This window comes from Ixodes scapularis, unplaced genomic scaffold (genome assembly GCF_016920785.2).
Source record: "Ixodes scapularis isolate PalLabHiFi unplaced genomic scaffold, ASM1692078v2 PGA_scaffold11__112_contigs__length_91849675, whole genome shotgun sequence".
Classification (NCBI taxonomy): Eukaryota; Metazoa; Arthropoda; class Arachnida; order Ixodida; family Ixodidae; genus Ixodes; species Ixodes scapularis.
The window spans coordinates 66,728,844-66,751,137 of NW_024609837.1; the positions used below are offsets into that span (position 1 = coordinate 66,728,844).

The 22,294-nt window shown below is 44.9% G+C and overlaps 1 pseudogene; it reads right to left on the reverse strand.

The window, feature by feature from the left end:
- Window positions 1-22,178, reverse strand: part of LOC8030691 — a 67,559-nt pseudogene extending 45,381 nt beyond the window's left edge.
- Between the last annotated feature and the right edge of the window lie 116 nt (window positions 22,179-22,294).

Sequence of the window (22,294 nt, forward strand, 5' to 3'; positions counted from 1 at the left end):
GGCACGTAGTCCAAGGAACTTTCGTGCTGCCTTCTTGTCTGTCGGCACTGGTAATGCTGCGATGGCGCTAGTCTTCTCAAGGACTGGGCGAACGCCTTCGTTACTAACCACGTGACCTAGGAACTTCAGTTCGTCATAGGCGAACCAACACTCTGACGGCTTGAGGTTGAGTCCGGCTGTTTGTATGGCTTGGATAACTGCTCGGAGTCGTAGCAAGTGCTCTTCGAAGTCGCAGGAATACACTGTGGCGTCGTCGACGTAGACGGGACAGCCCTGCCACTTCAGTCCATGACACGCTGGGAACGCATGACACTTCAGTCCATTACGGTGTCCATAACACGCTGGAAAGTTGATAGCTTCGTGCATAGTCCGACTGGCGTCATCTTGAACTCTTACAGTCAATCTGGGGTGACGAAAGCTGTCTTCTCTCGGTCACGCTCGTCGACTTCCATGTTCCAGTAGCAACTCTTCAGGTCCATCGATGAAAAGTATCGAGAGTGTCGCAGCCGGTTTAAGGTGTCGTCAATTCAGGGGAGTGGATATGTGTCTTTTTTGTCACCGTGTTCAGCGGCCGGTAGTCCACGGATAACGTAAGCGTTCCTTCCTTCTTCTTAACCACTAGTGCCGGAAAAGACCCATGGACTGCTTGAAGGTTGAATTTTGTCATCGTTCAGCATCTCTTGAACTTTCTCCGGAATCACTTCTCTTTCCTTTACGGAGTCTCTGAACGGCGATTGATGCACAGGGTGCGCGTCGTCCTCGGTGATGATGCGGTGCTTCGCAATGGCGGTTTGGTCCACATTCGACAACGTCGGAAAGCAGCCGCGGTATTCGGCGAGGAGGTTAATCAGCTGCCATCATTTTGTGCCCGGAAGCTTAGGGTCATTGTCGAGCCCCGCTGGTGACGCACTGTCTTGCTGAAAGGTGAGGATTCTTTAGTGATCTCGGCGATTTCGGCGGAGTTCCGGAGTTCCTCGACATGGTCACGGCTCCACCTTTCATGAGGTGCTGCGTTTCTTTTCGGAAGTTCGTGACGAGAAAAAAGTGCGGCCATGCTGAAATTGAGCTACTCATCTTGCGACGCTTATTCCTCTTTCCAGGAGCAATTGAAGGTTTCCTTCCAGAACAATTTCACCTTGGGTAGCTGCATCGGTTACGACGGTTAAGACAACACTTAATCACGGCGGCAGGTTCACGCAATCGGGAGCGACTCGGACGGCGGCTGACGCAGTTTGGGGCTTTTCTGAAGACGAACAGGTACCCTCAGAGTCAATATGTTCTCTCCAAGGTCGATGATGGCGCCGTATTCACACAAAACGTCCATGCCGAGAATGACGTCTCTGGCACAGCCTTGTAGAACGACGAATTTCACAGGACGCGGCTCGCCGTGAATTTCGATGCAAGCAGTGTACCTTCCGACAGGTGTAACGAGGTATCCTCCTGCATTCGTATCTGCGGCCCATTCCACGGCGCCGTTACTTCTTGAGGGCAGCTAGGGAGCCTCCCAATCAAGACTGAGTAGTCTGCTCCTGTGTCCTCGAGGGCCGATGCGTTGTGGTTGTCTATAACAAGATTAAGTAGTTGGGCACCGCTGCATAGGCGTTGTTGCAATGCGTGGTGTCGGGCGAGGGGGAGCGCTCCGGCGTTCGTGGAGGCTCGTTTTGTCGTCTGTCCACAATAACTTCGCCTCCGGGAGTTGACTCGCTTAATTTTTCCGGCGAGAAATGGGCGACAGGCTCTCACGACAGGGTCGGTGCATCGACGACGCTGGACCTCGTGGCGACGGCGATCCGGACCAGCGGCGATGTGCACGCGGGGGAGACTGAGATCGTCGAATATTTTCTTCAATCTCCAGTGATCGCTCACCTTAGCGTGCGCGTGGGTCGCTCGGGTGGAAGCTGCGCAGCCCTACTTGCCGGTAGGAGCAACGGCGGTAAATATGCTCGGCCTCCCTGCGGTGGTAGCACAATGGGCGTCCATCGGCTGTCCTCCACACGTCGCTTTTCTTGGCGCAGTTTGTTCTGGGCGGACGTGCGTCCGATATTCCTTTCGTCGGGTATAGACCGACACGCGGAGCGGCTCTGTTTACCAACACGGCCGGAAGGCCGCGCATGCGCGGTAGGTATGTGGGCAAAAGCAGCTCGGCTCTCCGTGTTTTCGCCATTGAGCTCTATGGCGTGCGCTCGTTATTGACGTTGTAGGGACGCTTGTATCTTTATTTGTGTGTCGTGTTTCCTCATAACGTATGTCGTATGCTATGCCCGACTATTTGAGCTCGTTGCCCGAGCCTGAACGGTAGCGGTATCGAAACAAACTGTGCTTGGACGGCGTTGCCTGCGAGGATCCGTACGCCGTAAGCAAGGCCTAGCTGCTGGACTTCCGACGTAAAGTTGCTGCCACGGAAGTCGGCGGCTCATGTCTTCGTTTATTTAGTTTCTTCGCCAAGCCAGTTCACGGCCGACACGAAGTCTCTCGAGGCCTACGATTACATCGAGTCGGTTTCCGCACTGCCGGCGGGATCAGCAGACTGTGGGTCTGCGGAAGTGTGTGTATTCATTAATTGATTAAATACACAGAACGTCTTCAAGTCAAGGTATGATATTTTTCATACCCTCATGACCACAAGGCATTACAACCAGTAAAGGTTTGTCCGTTCTGCAGTCTTGGCGGTAACAATTAAGTTACAAGTAACGGCGTTACCAGAAATGCGTTACTTTTTTCAGTAACGTAGTAACCTACTCGTTACGTTTTTGACACAGTAACGGGTAATGTACTTATGTTACTATTTCAAGTAACGCAGTTACGTTAGTCATTACTACTTCCCAAGTCTTAAAGAAATTACACTTCGATTGTTTCCGTGTTTTAGGCGTCAAGCCATGTTTTTCTTTGCGTTTTTTTTTTTCGTAAGTATTTAGGTGAAACCGTAAAAAGAGATTAAATATTTATGTTCATTTTCTGCTTGATATATGACGTGTATCGTGAAAACCGTAAAATCTGTTAAATCATAATTTAAAAAAGTAACGCAGAAGTAACGTGCCTTACTTTTCATCGGTAGCGGTAACGCGTTCCTTTTATTTTTAGGTAACGTATCTCAGGAACGCGTACCTTTTATTTGCAAGTAACGAGTAACGTATTTCGTTACTTTTTTTTTTTTTGGTAACGCCTACAACACTGCCGTTCTGTCGCCGATCCCTTTCTGCTCGGTAGCACGGGCGTAGCGAGCTTCCGACGAGCGCTTGGCCGGTGCGTTGTGCGCGAACACCGTGGGAACAAAATCCGGGTGGTCTCGATCAGACAACGGTTTCCCTGCACATAAGCAAGCCTCGGGACGGAGAGTGAAATGGAAGCCGCACTTGCCTCCAAGAAAGTGTTTGCCGCACAAACGGCCGTTCGCGCGAGGTGACCATTCTTTTCGATCCACGGATATTATCTACCTTCTATGCCTTTCAGAGTCTGCCGGGAACTTGTGGAAACTCACTCCGCTACTTGTTTTGTACCTTTCGGTGCACTTAACGGCAACACAGCTTCGCGCAATGCTGAAATGCTATGACGCCCTTGCGAAACGTGCGCGCTTTTGCCCACACCCCCCGGCTCCGGCGCGATCGCAGCGCCGCCGCAGCTCCGTGACGTCAAGCCCGCGTGTCGGTGTATACTGCGACGCTGGATGTTTACGTCAGGTAGACACCATGTACGGACGCGGGGCTGGCGGTGCTTGTCGGACCATTGCGGCGTAGGTTCGCGTCGGATCCTCGGGGGCTGCCACGCTGATGAGAGCCTCTGGCTGGTTGGCTCTCTGGAATTCTTCTCACACGAGCTCGGCGATGGAGAGCGAGGCAGGGCGTGCGGCAGCGGGTAGCAGCTTCGTCAGCTCCTCCTGGACGACTTCACGGACGATGTCATGAATGCCGCGGACGTTGGTACCAAGGTTGAATCCGAATGTCGCCACAGTAATTTCGCCAGGGTGTCACTGGTAGTGTCTGGCGCGTGCTTGTAGAGTCCATTCTATATTTGTCATCTCCGTGACGAACTCGTCGACGGTTGTCGTTGGATCGCGCATAAGACCGCCGAATATCTACCTCTTTACACGCCTCATCAGGCGGCGCAGCTTTTTCTCCTCTGTAGCCTTAGGGTCGGCGCGTGTGCTCAGTCGAAAAACATCCTCGACGAAGCTGGTGATTCTCTCATTTGGGCCTTGGGTTCTTGTTTGAAAGATGTCTTCGGCCCTCTCGTGTCGGGGTTGACTGGTAAACGTCTTCAGTTTATGTATTTATTTATTTATTTCAATACCCTCAGGGCTAAGGGGCATTACAGAGGGGTGGACATAAAATATTAGCTCTGTATAAAATTCAAACAACAAGGCAACTTGGTTATAATTGTTAGTACGGCATAATCCTTCCAAAAGTGAGTAGTTAGAGCTTTTCTAAATAAATCTATTGATAAAATAGTTACTAATGATGCGGGAAGGTGGTTCCATTCAGATGACGTTCTATGGATGAGAGAGTTGATGTAAGCTGAAGTTTCGCAGTGAGGTATGCCAACTTTATGTTTATGATCAATGCGGGGAGAAATGAAGGGGGGGGGGGGGGGGGCGAATGAATAATTTGTTTTTCAGGGAAGCGTTGGAATGATAGATTTTATGGAAGATGCATAGACGAGACATTTTCCGACGCGAGGAAAGAAGAGGCAGGGCTAGGGTGGTTTTCACAGATGAGACACTTGCGGTGCGATAATAGTTGCAGACTATGAATCGCTCGCCGCAATTTAGCAGGGCTTCGATGTTTGTTATAAGCGTTGAGTGACCTGGATATCAGATTGCTGCGGTATATTCCAACTTTTAACGTATCAAAGTCTTATACAACAGACGTTTTAGGGACGTAGGGGTTAAGAAAAAGTTTCTTTTTAAATATCCAAGCAATGAATTTGCGTTATCGATTATATTATCAGAATGAGTTGTCCATGATAGGTTAGAACTGACGTGAACACCGAGATACTTGAAAGAGGTTACAGGTTGCTTACACACCTCCCACGAAGTTAAAGAAGCCTCGTGGCTCTCCAGCCAGTGCTTCGCAGTCCCTTCCAGCGAGAAGTAGATTTTCTACAAGCCCTGCTCAGCTGTCGACCCGTTATGGTGGGCCAAACGTTCATAGTCATGCAGTGACTCCTCGATGTCCTCGTGGACGTCACCGGGGAAAGGCGTCGGAGTCCTTCGTGCAACGGGCAGATATATAACGGCAGAAGCGGCCGGGGTCTGCGACTGGCTGGCCATCGTCGTCTTCTACGGCTTGGACTTGTCCAGCAGCAAACCAAATACAGGATCCCGTTCCGGGTACGGCGGCTAGTCCGTGTTATAGGTCCCTTGTTAAATGGTCTTCTCACCGGGCTTGAAATTGGACTTGCACTGCGGGCCCTTGAAGGGGTACGTCGCATGGACATGCATTACCCCGCACCTCGACCAAAATCTCAGGAATGACGAGGTGACAAAACGAAGAATAACTGAGAAAACTAAGACGTTTAACGGGGCGAACTTTTGCTCAAACCAAAAAAGAAACAGAAGATAAGAAGGGAGCGTCGCGGGCGTCGAAGTCTGCGTAACAGCAGGATCGAACTTTGGGGAGAGACTGATCCCGGAGCGCCACACGGAGCACCTTTTGTACCCGCGTGGGTTTCTGGAACATTCAGCGTAGAACGTTCGGCGCATAGCAGATTTGCAAGTCGTTCAGACGACAAGGTTCTCAAAATTACGAGAATGGCAAGTTGAGAGATTAAATAAATGATCAGTCCGGCTCGCTGGAATCAAACCCGGAGCCTCCGCTTGACAGACAAGGCTCTGCAACGCGCGCCGCAGTATTAAGGCTGAACTCCAAGGGACGCATATGCTGCAAATAACCGACGAATTTTGCCCGGCGGCTTTTGCTCTTCGCGTGGAATGACCATAGTGGCTGCTGCGTTGCGCGCAAAGCGATCGTGCCGTCGGGCGGCGTTCGCCAGTTATTCGTCACATGATTCGTTCCATGGAGTTCAGCCTTTAGACTATAAGGCGCTCGTTTCATGGTATTTATACGTTCGAAAGCTCTATTATCGCGGATTTGTTTATAGCTATACATATGTGCAACAATTATTAATTTTCACCTTCCACTGGATAACCACTTGATGAGGCGAAGCAGTTCCTCCTGTAAATAAATTGCAGTTTCGAAATGGTCATAATTCGAATGATCAAAAGGAATCCGGGCATTACGATCCTAGGAAAAATGCATCCTACAAAATATGCCGGGTAATACTCAGCGTGCGACGTCGTCAGCCAAGAGTTTAGCCAGAAACAGAATCAGATAATATTTCGTTCTCTCATCGGCTTAGCAATTCGCAACTTCACCACTAGGAGCGTGACGGCAGTAAGTTGTCCTTAAAACATTGACAGGGACTTTAACAGAAACCCCGAGTAACCGTCATGATTTATACTATAAAATGCTTCAGGATAAATACAGTACAAGTTGCTTAACAAACACCTAGCAAATTCAACAAAAAAATATATTGCATGTGACGCTAAAAGGTGTCCGATATTTTGTTCTTAAAAAAAAAAAAAGTCTTAATCTCCAAAACCTTTTATTATCATCGCTGCGGTTAAAGTGTATCCTGGTTTCTAGAAAGTAAGAAATTATCAGCAAACTTATCTCTAAAGTCTTATAATGCATAGTATGAAGTTTTTAATGAGCGATCGTTTAAATATGCACGGAAGGTATTAAACCGTCGTTTAAAGAATTCCAGAACACAAGGCCAAATAATTTCCCTACCAAATTTAGTGAGGAACTGCCACGTTACTGGCATCTTGTGACCTGGTTACCTGCTCAACGTTACGTGATATGAGACGCGTTGTATCAATTTATCCGCTAAATTCGGCCAACAAATTCACGTCACGGGATTCGAAGTAGCTTGATCTAACGTCACTGTGGCCTTAAGTCATGCCAATATACTACCTGACATAATTTGCCGTTAGATCCTTGCTGAATGTAGGTGGAAAAATGAAGTCACGTGATCTGACACAACACGACATGTTCATATGAAATGACGCCGCGGTATCAATTCGTAGCGTCAAATATTACCTTGACGCCCCGAAAATTCTATTTTACCACTCATTTTTAAGGGGAGAACAGCACAGACTGACGAACGCAAGGGCGAACGTCTGGCATGAAGGATTTTATTAAAAAGCGTACTTCAATTTAAAAGGTAAAAACAAAATACCTACGAACCCTGTTAGAAGTAACACGATGGCAGCTCCCCTGGGTAAAGGGTCTCCTTCAGCAGCTCTTTCCTCTAGTTTGTCAAGGGTCACGCTTGAATCTAAAGTATTTCCCATTGCCACTTTAACCCAATCGTCCTCGTTCTGGCTCTATAACATTGTTAAAAAATAAAAAAAGGATGTATGAATAATATACCAGCCACCCGAAAACATCTGAGAAATGTACCTAAATTCTTACCTCCAAAATTTTTACTTCTCTTAGCGTAAGTTTCACAATCACTTCTGGAATTTGCTCAAACCTCAAGTTCACCTGCACAACGATTTGGTGAAAACGTGGGTTTGATTACAATTATTTTATAACGCCCACCCTTTCGTGATTAAACTCAAAAATGCCTATTTACACTGAGCGCTCGTCAACCTGCCTCAAAGCAGTTTTTTTTTAGAAGAAACAATACTTTAGAAAGATTCACAATGAGTTGAGGAATGCGAAAAACAGCCATGACCAAACAATTCAATACCATCCTTCGTTCGCGTTGAAAGATTTGTTAATTTGCACAACAAAGCTTTTGCGCAATGGTTCGTCTGCGGTACTAAACACTCTAGTACACACTAGGTTTTCTACTGGTAGACAAGTGAGTAGTATACAAAAGCACCGTTAATGCCTGTCACTACAATTCGTTGAGATCGGATAAAGGCCCCTATGCGTACATTACAGTTTTGCTTATTAAAGCTTTATTTTTTTGCAACATTTGGTGTCTTGTTAATTTCAAAATATTCGCGTATAGTACACACCGCATTCATCATTATTGCGACATATTCTAGGGATTCCATGTCGCTCGCACAGGATGCACGGTGAACAGTGTCCACAATTATTGACACTGGTAGAGTAATTTCGTTCGCGTAGGGCCAGGCTGTTGAGGAACAAGAAGGAAACCGATTAGTATATCGTGTATTGGAAATCCTCTGTAAGAAAATCGTGTTTTAGGGGGTGAACACCATAAGAGGTGACAAAGTGAGGTTTTTTAATTAAAGGCGATGTGTAATGATATTAGGTTGGAATGTTTTCTACTTTATGCCTGCCTACTGGTACTTGCGTGAGTCAACTATACTTGATCATTATTTGCTGCTGCGTAATTTCAAGGATTCAAGCGGCCTGTGCATTTCAGTCTATTTTTCGCAAAAAAACCTGTGTAGTCACGATGATTACTTCTTGGAGTCGAAAGTCGCATGCTTCTTAATGGTTGGATACAAGCACTTCGCGAGTACTCGCCTCCGGCTTGCGAAAATACACGCCTCGGAGATAATCTGAGTAGTCGCTACGTTGGCGTGAACTGCCAAACCCTAAAATTAGAATTGTACACGTTATAAAAAATTAAGGATTTACATCTACTGTTTCTCAACACTACATTCTAACTAAAAGTGTCACTATTACTCTTTCATAGAAGTAAGTGACCACTACTGCGGTCACTTACTTTTAATTCGTTACTTTCGCTCGTTTCATTAAATTTACGTCCTAGGGTAAATTAAACGTAGAATGCTAATATGCAATCCAAAACGCATGTGGCTAGGGTCGGCGCTATGCACCACAACTCAGGGCTTTCGTTTTCTTGTTTTCTTTTTCCTTTAGCTAGATATTATGTTAGTCAACCGCAACGCAGCTTCACTCCATTGCGAGAACCAATGACCGTCAAGTCGGGAGTCCACTACTCAAAATTATTACTAAGAAATAAAAAAAGCTGACGTCAGGTAATGTTTGTTATTATTAATTGATCTCAGGACACCTAAAAACCCCGAAAAGATCCTCGTCAGAAAACACGATCTGCCGACAACGTGCCCTAATAACGTAGAAAAACATAATCAATTTTATCTAGGTCGCACAAAGCTGATGAACGAAAAGGGTGTCAGGAAGCTGGACACCCTGGAACTTTCAGATCAATACGAGAAAAGCAGCAAAAAATCAAATAAACTTTGGTAATTCAAATAGATGAGAAGTGTTCTAATATAATTTGAGTAACATGCTGTTACTGTCACATCGTTTTCAGTCAATTTCGGTGTTGAACTCCATTTCAGCCGAAGACGGAACGTTCGCTCCTGTGGCAACATTACACTAACTGTCGTTGTAACTGAAACCTAAGATGACACTGTTAAGTCTCTCGAGCTTTTTGAACGCACGCAATACTTTAATATCCTTCACTTCGTGTCTTCGAAAGTAAAGAAAGAGTGAAGTCACAAAAAGAACAGGCGCGCACAGAACCACTGTACCAACTCGCGTGCATTTGGACAGTTATTTTTTTAGGTACACTTTTGAACTAAGGGAGTCTTGTCTCATGTCTTTTGCACCCAGAGTTCGATTCTTTATGTCCGTGTGCTTCCAACTTTCTTTAAGGGCGAGCAAGCCGCAATTTGCAAACACCCGAGCTATCAAAAGGTATTAATTTATTACCTAAAAATACTGTAAATGGCTTTTCACAGGACTGAACACGCATATACAAAAAAGAGCATGCACCTTGCGCACAAAATCATGGTAGATTATTCACATAAATATGCTCATGGGTGGAACTAATTACACATGAAAAGTATAACATCGTAAACAAAACACGTATCTCAAATACGCGAGGATAACAATTTAGGCATAAGTACGACGTTCTAAATTATAATTGGTAATGTAATAGCACCTAGTAAAATGAAGTGACGGTGGTGCTGTTAGCAACACTATGACAGAGCTGGTTCCATTCTGTGATGGCTAATGGAAAGAAAGAGTGCAGAAAACAGTCATTTTTGAAGGAATTTTTGGAGAATGTTTTTCTATGTTTATGTCTAGTCAGCCTAGTATCAGAAAATTATATATAACTAGACCTATCAATATTGAAATAATCTTGAAGTGGGAGGTAGGGAAACTTAAGCCTAAATTGTTTAGGTGTGGTAGCTAGGGTTAAGAAACCAGCTGTTTTTTGGAAGCTTAGTAGGAAATTGCGTGCGCCTGTATCTAGTCCAGATAAAGTTTATCGTTTTATGTTGTATACTTTCAAGTTAAGTAATGAGGGTTTTTGTGTGAGGAAACCGGATTATATTAGCGTATTCTAGTGTAAGCCTAACTACACTTGTGTATGGCAGAGGTTTCTTGGCTGTGGTTGCTAGTCTAGGTGTTTTCTCTAAGCATATACATAATCTTTTTCTTAATGCTTCTGAAGTTACATGGTTCACATGAGTATCTTCATGATGGCAAGCTCCCAAAGTTCAAATAAATAATGAATAGAGGTGTTATAACACCTACGCAACGTTGAGAAAGTCTTTGAACATCTGAAGACTATCAGGCCCTGCGTTTGTAAGCACAGGTGACAGTATGAATCCAAGAAAGATAATCTTAAACACACAAAAAAAACATTTCTAGAAGTTTCGCTTGGTGTTTTGAATTCCCGCTTTTTTCTTTCGTGAATGAAAACGAAAACGTAACGAATCGCACTTTCCTTACCTAAAAAGTAAGGAAAGTACTTTACAATTACTTCCCAAAATAGGTAATTATTTCCTTACAAAATTACGGATAAATAGAAAGGATTACAGATCACTTCGTTACCTGTAACGAATAGACCGATCTTACCGCCAGTATCATTTCGCCACCACTACCGCCATGAATGGTGGAATTATAGCCTACTTTATACTGACAGAGCGTGGCCGATCGCCACGAGAAGCGCCCGCCGAAATCGAGAAGGTAGAGCGGGAGACAACGGATGAGAGGAGAGTCACGTGACGGGCACCCCGCTGCGGCGAGACGCCGAAACACTCTTCTTCCGAGCGATGGAATGTCCGCTCGTGCTCCTCGCGCTCTTCGCGCCACCGCTTCTTTTGTTTTCGGGTTTGAAAACCATGTTTTGGGTCCTCGCCGCTGCAAAAGCTGTGCGCTAATATACAGGTTTCCCCAGAAATGCTCTGTGCAATCAGATCCTCGCGCTCCAAACCTGCGACCGCGCACTCTATGGCACCGTCGTAGAACTGCCAGGCTTTGTGAGTGTAGAGGAGGCTATGGTGAGATCTGTAGTGTAGCCTCCTCTATTCTAACAAAGCCTGGAAGTTCGACGGCGGAGCCATAGAGTGCCCGGCCGCAGATATAGAGCGTAGAATCTGGTAGCACAGAGCATTTCTCGAGGGAACTGGTCGTCAGCGCACAGCTTTTGCAGTGGGGCGCCCGTCACGTGGATCTCCTCTCATCCGTTGTCTGCCGCTCTGCCTTTTCAATTTCAGCGGCCGCGTCTCGCGGCGATCTGCCAGGCTTTGTCGGTAGAAAGGAGGCTATGTCTGTAGTCATTCTGCACGCGCGACAACCGCGCTGACGGTTTTGCGCGGCAGAGCGCGAGGCGGCACGAGCTGTCTCGTGCACTGGCGCTTGCCTCCTATGAGCTGCAATTACGGTCTCGTCACGCAACGTTGGAACCCTCAGTTAGATTAGCCTATCATGTAGAAGTCTTCCTAACATTGTCTGGAGCTTGGCACGTGCGCCGAGCTTTGTCAGCCCCAGCACGTGGCCGCTTCCTCTTTCAGAAAGCTAAAAAAATAAAAGCTGCTTAGTTTTGTTTTTACGTTAGTGATCTTTTGTGGAGATAACAAGCTACGCGTGCTTCGTACGTTGTGATCATCCAAATTTATTTCTTACTAACATTTATGGAAAAGTATAAACAAACTTTGCAAAGTCCCTCTAAGGTTCAAATAAGCTATAAAGGCATCGTGCATCGCTGAATATGTTCCGTAAATTACAGTGAACGGGTGAACGCGTTTTTGGCGAAATATTAGGCGCATTAGAGTTTTTGTTTTTCCATATTTAGTATTCGCAATTAACTAATTTTCTAAAGCTCCCTCATATTAAAAAAAAAAAAAGTTAATTCTACTTACTCCTTTCTTCCAAGATGGCTTGTTTTTGAGCTGCTATCTTTCCTGCGTAAACAAAGCTGCGTCAATCTGGTTCATAATTTTTAATTAAAGAGTTTAGGTTATAGTTATATTTACTCGAAGCATGTCGATGAGCCGCCCTTGGTATTTCCCGAATGCGGTGAGCCACACGGCCACTTCCAATTTGTTTCAGCATCTTCTCAGGCTGAATACAGTGAGATGCATTTAAAATTCCCCTCTAAAATGGGAAACAAAACAAAAATTAATCGGTGAGCGCGACTGCTGAGCAGACTTGTACTGTACGCAATACAAGTAATCAAATTACTTGTAATCGATTACTTTTTAGAGTAATTTTGTAATCAGTTGATTACTTTTATTAGGCAGTAATCCCGAGAGTAATCTGATTACTTTTTGAAGTAATAAAATTACTTGTAACCTTTACAATTTGTCCACGGGACCACCCCACCCCCCGGCATACGCCTTATTTTTATGAAATAACTAAAATAAAATTTGCTTTTTTTTATTTTTCGAACGGAAAAAAGAAGGATTTTTGCGGAGCTGTAGGAAATTAGGTCAATCTCTTTCTATGTACCGTTTCTGCGGAATGTCCGTTTTTTCGTTTTTTTTTTTTTTGAGCTGGGACTGGGAGTGGGAAGCCCCAGGAAAGCCACAGTGCGTGACAAAGGCCATTCAGGGCGAAGTTTGAGGAGGCAGAATGTATCTTTGTGAGTCCTTCGTTCAAACTAGCCCATTCACGCACACACACTCAGAAATAAAAAAGTAAAAAAAAATCCTGCTTAGGTTACCTACTCGCAGCCCGTAGGAGAACTAGAACCGAAGAATGCCTAAAGCGGATGCAAAATATAACAAAAGCAGTTGAAATATCTCCCCATTTCCCCTATGTGGTCTTTGTGACAAGCAATGTTTCCAGTTGAGAAGTGGTCGGGGCGATCTTTTCCGCTAATGGAGACTACACATGATCCGTTTCAAATCCTGGAGCTGCTGCTCTTTTGTATAACATGCGAGCTCATCCACATGTGAATAATAAGGTGAGCGACGCAAACTTTGAGCGACAACCTTTGCTCAAGCTTAACAAGATCTAGAACCCCCTTCCCCCCCCCCTCCACACACACACACAATGGTGAACGCCCAAATCATGAAACGTCTTCAAACGAATTCTATGGTTGTGTCCGCTTTGTGAAGGTGCAACGACCACGAAGAGTGAGCCAGTTTTTATTCTTCAATACTTGTGCAAATATGAAATATAGGTTGGAAGTAGTTCATTGTTATGAGCGCTAAAGGTGTGTCTTCACACAGTAAAGTAATCGGAAAAGTAACGATTACTTTTTTAAGTAATGTCCAATTACTTTTGCCGACGAGTAATCAAGTAATCTAAGCGAATACTTTTTAGCCAGAACTAATAGTAATTGTAATCGATTACCTTTTTTTAGTAACGTGTACAAGACTGCTGCTGAGTTAGCACAAAAAAATATAAAACGGCCAAAACAAAATCAAATGTTTTTTTGTTTTTTTTTTCTCGCGGTTTGTTTGAAGGAGGACATGTTGCATGTTAACCTCGCGTGCCCTTCTCTTTTAACGAGCAAAGAGTCCACTCCGGTACTCCCCACGTTTTCGAGTGAGCACAAAACATTTGTCTGCGGCTAAGGCGCAGCATTCTTCAAGGGGCCAGATGCAGATTTACTCTGACTTTTGAACGCTGAAAAGGATCTAAATGTAACCGTAGAAACATAATACGCGTTCGAAAAAAAAAAAAAAAAATGTTGCGCTAGTTTTGAGAGTTCTGGTTGTCCACGGCCAAAGGCCTGTAGTCGAGCTTGCCAAAGATTCAACACGAAGCTGCCTTAAGCCCCAAGGAAGCAGCAAGAATAGAAAAAAGACGTTTACATAGGTGACCCGTCATCGGGCAGTCAAATGAATCGCAAACGGTAATATTTTTGCAGTCGCAAATTAATTCCCGACGGCTTTTGTTTTTTCAGCGTCTATGTAAGCTAACGATTTTAAGGCACTTGAGACGGCCCACGAGAATCGGTTCATCAAACTGTCGCTCTGCGATTTACTACCGAATTGCAAACAGGTGGGGAAAGTTTACAGTAAAAAAATATAAAACAGAATGAGCTTTACCTCGTTCAACAGAAGAAAAATATCGTAAGTCAAATTTGGTGCGCATTCGTGTTGCGTGTATATATACTGTATACGTGAAACGTTCCATGGCCACAAATGATTAGCGATACTCTCACGGAGCTATTCATCAGATAGCTTAACATGTGCTATGTGACACTTGATAGTTGTCCTCCGAGTTTCACGCGTGCGTCACAGAATTGGCTCTCCGAATTTGTTTGTTGAGAGCAGCTCCACCTCGTGGGATGTACCACCGATATGCAATCGGTGTCACGCGATGTAAATTCCCCCTAAATTTGACGGGGAGGCTGAATTCGTGTATAGGCCGCGTGACAGCAGGTCACGTGACATCACTTTTTCTCTAAATTTAGCGGGAAAACTGAATTGGCGTCGACGTTACGTGAAGTAAATTTTTTCGCAAAATCTAGCGGGGAATCTGAATTTCTGTATAGGTGACGCGACACGGAGTATCGTCAACTCATTTTTTCCGCAAAATTTAGCGGAGAAACTAAGTAGGTGTTGAGTTCACGTGACGTCAATTTTCCCGCTTGATCCAGCGGGGAAGCTGAATTGGTGTGGAAGTTACGTGAAGTCAATTTTCCGGCTAATCTAGCGGGGAAACTGAATTTGTGTATAGGTGACGTGACTATAACAAAACTTCGTGTCACGTGACCTATAAACAAATTCACTTTTCTAGCTAAATTTAGCAGAAAAATTGACGCCACGTAAAATGAAGTCATGGGACGTTTCAGGCCCAGCTTCATGAAATCCGGCTTTACGAAACCATCCTTCACTTAATCCGGCTTCTCTGAATCTGGCTTCACCTAATCCGGTTACAAGATTCCCGGAGCAACTAGCCGAAAAAAAGGTTTCGCGTTAAAAGGATCAGAAACCTGTTCTGGCCAATCTACGCCGCCATTTCGCGGATGATACACGTGCAGTGAGAAGCGGATCCCGACAGATGGCGCATGCCGCTTCCTGAGAGCGCCAGCCGTCTCGGGTTGTGACAGCAGACGATCCCGCTAAAAGAACCCGAATCGGACGTCTCCCTCGACGCGGCGTACGCCACCTGGTGGAAGCAAGTCTCACCTAGCGTGTACCGTCTGCCAAGTAGTGGCGTAGCTTGCCCAGAAGAGCTTTCTGCTTCCAATGCGTTAGCATTAGTGCCCTGACACGTGTGCTGACCTTGGACTGGTTTATACTCTTCTGTCTAACCAATGTTCTCAACGCGGCCACGGGATGGCGCAACAGACGCACTGGCTATGAAGAGTGCCTCGGGAACACCTCCTGAAAGCGCCGACTGATAGAGGGCATAGTGCGGGTGCGGGAGAGCTATGTATTGAAGAGTCTGGACATCAATTGGGCCATTGCTGACCTCTCGCCGTACCTTCGCTACTCCCAGACTCCTCTCATAATACTGACGCCACACCTAGCAACCACCTAGCAACGGAAAACGGCGGGGAACGGCGGGGAACGGCGCGGGCCTGTACACTATTACCGATCCCAGGTTAAGACGCGTGCATGCAGGGCCGCATGGTATCCGGCGTACAGACCCTCATTTTTAGGTTTTCTGGTGAGAAAATGGTCGGTTGTTGTGCGGCTGGATATTTCACTTACAGCCGTCATGGTTTTTGTTTTATATTTTATAATATTAAAAGAAAAAAAAAACACTGTCGCAAAATATGGTTCAATGAAATCAAGAGCAATAATTGTGGACGCCCACAGAAGTTTCCCTTCTTTTTAAAATAAAAATGCTTGTTTCAACTTTAAACGTTTTATTAAATGGAGTTTTCATCCCAGTAGCGACAAAAATAGCGAACTAGTTGCTACAGAAAGCTCGTGTATAATGTGTAATGTGAACTATTGCAGCACGGGACGGGCACGTTCCATCTGTGACGCGTTTTTCCCTGTCTACTTCTTCAAACCTCAAAGAGAATGAATTTGTTTTATTTTATGCCATCTAGGAAATGTGATTTTTGCACGAAAGGCTAATTTTGTTGCATTTCTATCTTCTATTTATTTTTATGTAATGACGTGACCATCGATGCTGTGATCTTAGAACCGTTATGAAAGGTCAATCTATTGAATTACGTTGCATCAATCTATGAAAACGAGCAAGCTTAACGTTCGCAAAGAGCCGCCTGGCGCTTAGACGCTCGATGTTTATTTCGTAACCTTTTGGTATAAAATAGGGGGCCCTCACGTTACGAAAAAGGTTAGTGCCGGCGCCGTTCTTAATGCCACCAAACTTGCACAACCTTCGTATATTTTATTTATTTTTATGGAACATTTTGGGCTTCCTCGATGTTCGGAGAACTAGATCGCTGTTCATTGCAGAGAGAGTTCGAGGGAGTCACGCGATAAACATGCACGGCATAGAAATCCCAAATCAGAGATAGCCACCGTTTCGATCAAATTATGTCGTTTGACACGCTTACGCATAGTCAAGAGGATATGCAATTAGGAAGAAACAAAACTTTGGGAAACTCTCGAACAAAGTGCTTGAGCTCGCATTACAATCTAACAGATAATTTTCTTCGAAAACATGGGCAACGATTTCATCTTCGTATACGCTAGACCTTTACCGAAAGTCCCTCAGTTGCGAATTAGAAGTTCTTATCTTTGCACACCGCTAAAATACCAAGAGGCGTCAACTAGACTTGAAGATTGCGAAATTAACACGAGCGTATTTTGCGCGACTCGCCGAACGTCAGCGAAGCGCATGAAAGTTGTAAAGTCTGTAAAGTTTCCCTTAATTTTTCTGATGCATGTTCCATACCCTCTCTGCGTTATCTTCCACTGTTAGAAATAGGGCTGGTAAGTTCACGCGGCGCGTCCGGAAGGAGAATAGACCAAAACTAACTTATATGGCTCTTGAATGAACACGACACGTCCTAAATACTGCTAGCGGATCACTTAAAACACATTAAAACATTCATACGTAGGAGGAAACCGAAAGAAAAACCTTCGGGCATGGGTCCCCGGCGTCTGAAACTCCAAAATGGCGAAATGGGCGTGGCCTTGGCGTTCGCGTGGCGTGTCAGTGACGTGATTGACGAGTTGTTAACGACGCAACGCCAGCTGACCTAACTCTCCTTTATATATGGCTCTGGGATGCGCTAGAGTCGCTGTATACACCTTTCCAAAAAAAAAACGCTCCTAGGCTGCCGTCATGTTGCTGATGCTGATGCGGCTGGTGCGACTCTCTCAACCCGTATCAACTAGAAGTTTTCTGCCACACTCTTGGAATCTGGAAATCCGTTGAGCAGAATTCTCTAGCTATATTTTCCAGTTTTACATTGGATGTGTTCTGGCCTTTCTGTAAATTTTCCCCTTAATTTTTCTGATGCATGCTGCGTACCCTTTCTGCGTTATCTTCCACTGTGAGGAATAGGGCTGGTAAGTGTCTCTCATTGAAACGTTTCTGCTCGACATTCACGGGAAACAAAGGAGGACGGACGTCAAAAGGCCCTCTACGCGATTTTGCGAACAATGCCACCTGTTCGCTCATTCCGACAGATAATCCATGTAGAGTTATTCTCAGTCATAACCAAATACAGTTGTTTGGGTTGAGGTGGGGAACGGGTCAGTCGCGTTCGTTCTTTTGCCTTGACGATGGTGTAAACAAAGGAAACTCTCCCCAAAAAGTGCCTGAAAACGAATTCCTCTTGGATCCCGTCCGATGATCAAGATGTCACTGGTGTCAACACTGTAGTGCTGTGTTATTTAAGATATTTTTCAAATAAATGTTTTTTCGGATAACGCTGTACCATGTAATAGGCGCAACATGTTGTTCGAGTGGTAACACTTGCTAACTTATGTATCCGAGCTCTGTCCATTGGTAAGTACATTATTTGTGCGCGTAAAATATGCATGCCTTTCGGCTATCTTCGGTTGTAAACTATTTTCGACCGCTAAGTACTTTGTGATTTGACACGCGGCTGAGTGGGCGGTGCCGTCAAAACTAATCGTAAAATAAAACAAACATTCCAGTCGCATTCGTTCCGTCATGCTGGTATCTAACAAATATAGTTTATTTTTTTTTTATTTTTTCTTCGTTTGTTTTAAATGCGGTAGAATGATTTCTTAATGTCCTTGCAAAAATGCGTGCACCACAATGCACAATAACAAAACAAAAAGCGGGAAAAGACGAGAATTGATCCGTCAGCAATGTTTCAAATTTTGCCTACACCGGCTGCACCTATTGAAATCACAGTCCACTCGGTTAGGGTTAGCAAAGACGCTCATGAGCTACTAGCCTCAAACCCAATGACTGGGCTCGAAAAAAGTTCTCCTGTCCCTGTCCCTGGGGCCGAGTGTTTCTGGGAAAGGTGTAGAGGCTCCCTATGGAAGCCAGGGTTGCGTGTTCCACCTTGAAGGGTGGCCGTATCGCCGGCATCTCTGCGCGGCCGGGGACGTTTTGCACGTCACATGACTGCATTCGGCGAAAAGCAGCGCCGCGCGGGCCGTCGCGAATAAAAAGCAGAAAAGGAGGAGAAGGAGGCAAAACCAGCGTCACATTTACGCCGGGGCACGTGCAACGTGGGCGATGCGACTTTCCTGCAAAACGCAGGATCCTTGCCTCTCGTGTGATCGATGTCGGCGAATAGCGACGCGGCAGCACGTGCAAAAGAGACGCGCCACTCTGGCTCCCTTAGGGAGCCTATCCGGGAACTCGAGTGTGCGTCCTTTTGACGCCCTCAGAAGCCCCTGCCGTCGGCTTCGGAGACCTGTGGACGCACACGGGTTGCGGTTCCGTTCGTCGACCTGCCACGCCTGCCACGCCGATCTTCACGCGCAGTTCAGTACCATGTGACCAGGCCGTAACTGTTCCGTGTCGTCGCCCCTGTCTGCACTACAGACGTCGCAAAGTAAGGCCCAAGAGGATCGACAACGCCGCTTGCACGAAACCGCCAACGATCGCAAAGAGAGATTCACCCTCTGAAGACAGCGGTACGCGGACCGTACGTTCCGAACTAGGGATGTGTGTGCCGGCTCCAACCCAGGCCGCCAACGTTCGAGAGCAGAGACTGGCTCTACGAAGACAACAGTACGTGGACCGCTGCCGGCGAGCGATGGAACTGGCTGGAACCGAAACCGCCGACGTTAACGTTAGCGGCGGACAAAACCAGTGGCTGATAGAGCACATGCTGTCTCAGTACGGACGAACGCTATGCACTGACACTAACGAAGCCACGTTGCGCAACGGCACGACTATAGATTGTATCTTCAGTCGCCATGTACACAACATCCAAACGGCGGCATATGTGGCGCACTTCAGGTTACACAAGCACATGTGCATGATCTATCCGCCGCAAGATTAAAAGCACGTTAGCCGTTAACGGTGAATAAATACTCAAAACGAAATTTCTTTTTTATCTTACGTGCACAGCGCGCTCGTCCTTTATGCACACCCTAAGAGAACTGCTTTCCTTGCACCAGAGAAAAGAGGAATTTCGGGAATGTTCACCCCGCAAGAAAATGCTGATCAGAGGCTGCATTCACCATGCTTCGTTACATATAAACGCTGCGCGAAATGCAAACGGATTTCTTCGATAGCCACAGTAGCCGCAGCAGAGATTTTGTTTTCTCCTTTGGAACGAGGTAAAGTTATTCCTTGATTCTTTGACTGTAAACTTCCAGCACTTGCTCGCACCTGTGTAGTAAATTGCAGCGCGATACGCTGAAAAACCGATTTTCGCGTGCCATCTAAAATGCCTTAAAGCGTTGGTTTACGCACTGTACGTTGGAGTTTGGCGCACTTACCACAACAACACCGTGCGTTGTTTCATGAATAAGAAGAGTAGCCTTGTGCTGACGGTTTTGGTACAGTCTGTCCTGGATGATTTCACTGTCAACCTGAAGATGCAATTTTGTTTGACCGTCTTGAATACGCAATTGTGTTCTGCACCACTATACACCCCATGGTTTGGTGCAGAAAGAACGAAATGACAGACAAGAAACTTAGATTGCTTACAGCCTTTCTTATTCTTTGGGTACCGTCCATCAGGTCCACTATAACTTCGTCTCCAAAAATTGAGCTCTTCTCCAAAGGTAAGGCATGTGTCGAAGAAATTTGTATCAATTTTTCTTGGATTCCGAGCCCCCTGGCTTGTAAGAGCTTAGGGTACACAATTTGTTCTCTGGCCCATACTGCAGGTACAAAACAGAGGAAATACAAAACAGTTATATATTAATTGTAGTTGGAAACCTATGAGAAATAGCGCATTGATTATATTCAAATTTCGTCTTCATATATTGAACTATTTTTAACATTTTCACATGTTGAATTTATAGAAGAAACATTTTCACGTGTTTGGTTTCACATGTTAAACTAATAGAAAGCAGAATAATTAACAAACAGATCCGATACTTTCAGAGATTGAGGTTTCTATAATTATTATTAAGATAGTTGAGGAATAAAACAAAGTACATAAACACCATCGTCTTATAACGAGCACTTGACCCTCAGAGATTGACCTCAGAGTAAATGACAGCTGTCATTTACTTCCACAACAGTCTTCTTTGTAAAGAAGTAAATAAATAAAAAATAAATAAGTAAACAACAACTGGATTTATACTGTGTTGGTTATGAGTCGGTAGTGCGTATGTTCTTGTCCGCGTCCTTGCGCTGTTTTAATCTTTAATCATGAAATACCAACTAGCCCAAACTTCTACTTTAGTTATGTTTTCAGGCATTTCAGACATAACTATTTTATTATCATTCATCCCAAACACAACGCAGTTGTCGTTAAAAGTTGCCCCACGTCTCGACGCAAAACAAACAACGTTTTGACTGCCGAGCTCGACAGTCAAAACGTCGCCGAGCACGTTGACATTCTGATCCTTCTGGTATCTTGTGTTTTTTTGTTTTTTTTTGGTAGATAGTTACAGTTAAGAGAAGTTTCCAACGTCGCTGAAGCATAGACGAGTGACGAACGGGCAGCCAGAGGGTTTTTGTACTAAAAGAAAAAAACTTAACTCAATAATTTTTCAATTTTCGGAAACTTTTAATTAGTTACAGTAAGTACTAATTGTATTACAGCGAACGTCACTGCACAAAAAAAAGTAATTGAAGCGTTAAAAAGTGTCAATAACAGATAATGGATTACAAGTAATCAGTTATTTGTAACTCGTTAAGTACAATCATGGTATTTGGTATACTGCAGAAGGCCGTGTAGGTGCTGGCTATGCAAATCAGGGTCCTTTAGGTTGGTGTGAATACCTTTACAATTACCACCCTGCTCCGAAGCTAACGAGCTCAATTGAGTGTTTGAAGAACATGTTTTTGATTTCCTTAAGTACTGGTTTTATTGGTAATTTATTTATTCTAATTTTAGACAGACGTTCAAAGGCACCTGGTGCCTGGTAGGGTGTTTTATAGCAAACAATTTAACCAGCATGTAAAATGTTTAATATATCAAAATATTTTGTGAAACGAGATCTGACGTAAAGAAGGTATATATAGGCTGACTCGCACTAAACGATGATTGATATCAAACGATGCGTTTACAAAAGCACGTTCTTCATCTAGCAATGGCAAGTAAATGATAACAGCGACGTTGACCAATATTCAAGAGGGTGAATATAAGCGGTAGGAATCTAGCAGGTAACGCTGTCATACCGTCATTTTCTAACACAAGGTGCTTCTTATAACGGAAGTAATCAAAGTACGTTACGTGGTAACCTGTTAAAAGCAAAATATCGCAGCAGTTGCCTGGTTACCAAAGAAGTACAAAATGTAATGTAACAGATTCTCTTGAAATTTGTTGGTTAGACGTCTGAGGCTTACGTGAAAACAATCCGGTATTTGTAAAATTACCCGAATGATAAGAGGCCGTGGAATCTTTTCGTTAACTTACCGCACTGCGTCCATTCCACCACCAAACAGATAAGAAGAGCCAGGCTTCTCATAGATCTTGTGGATATCGCTCCGAATGAGAGCTAAAATATGAAGGACACAACAGATCGCGCAGTAAAAGGCCAATGTGCGGTTGCCGTGAAATGCGATTGGTAAGGTCACATAACATGAGTTTTCCT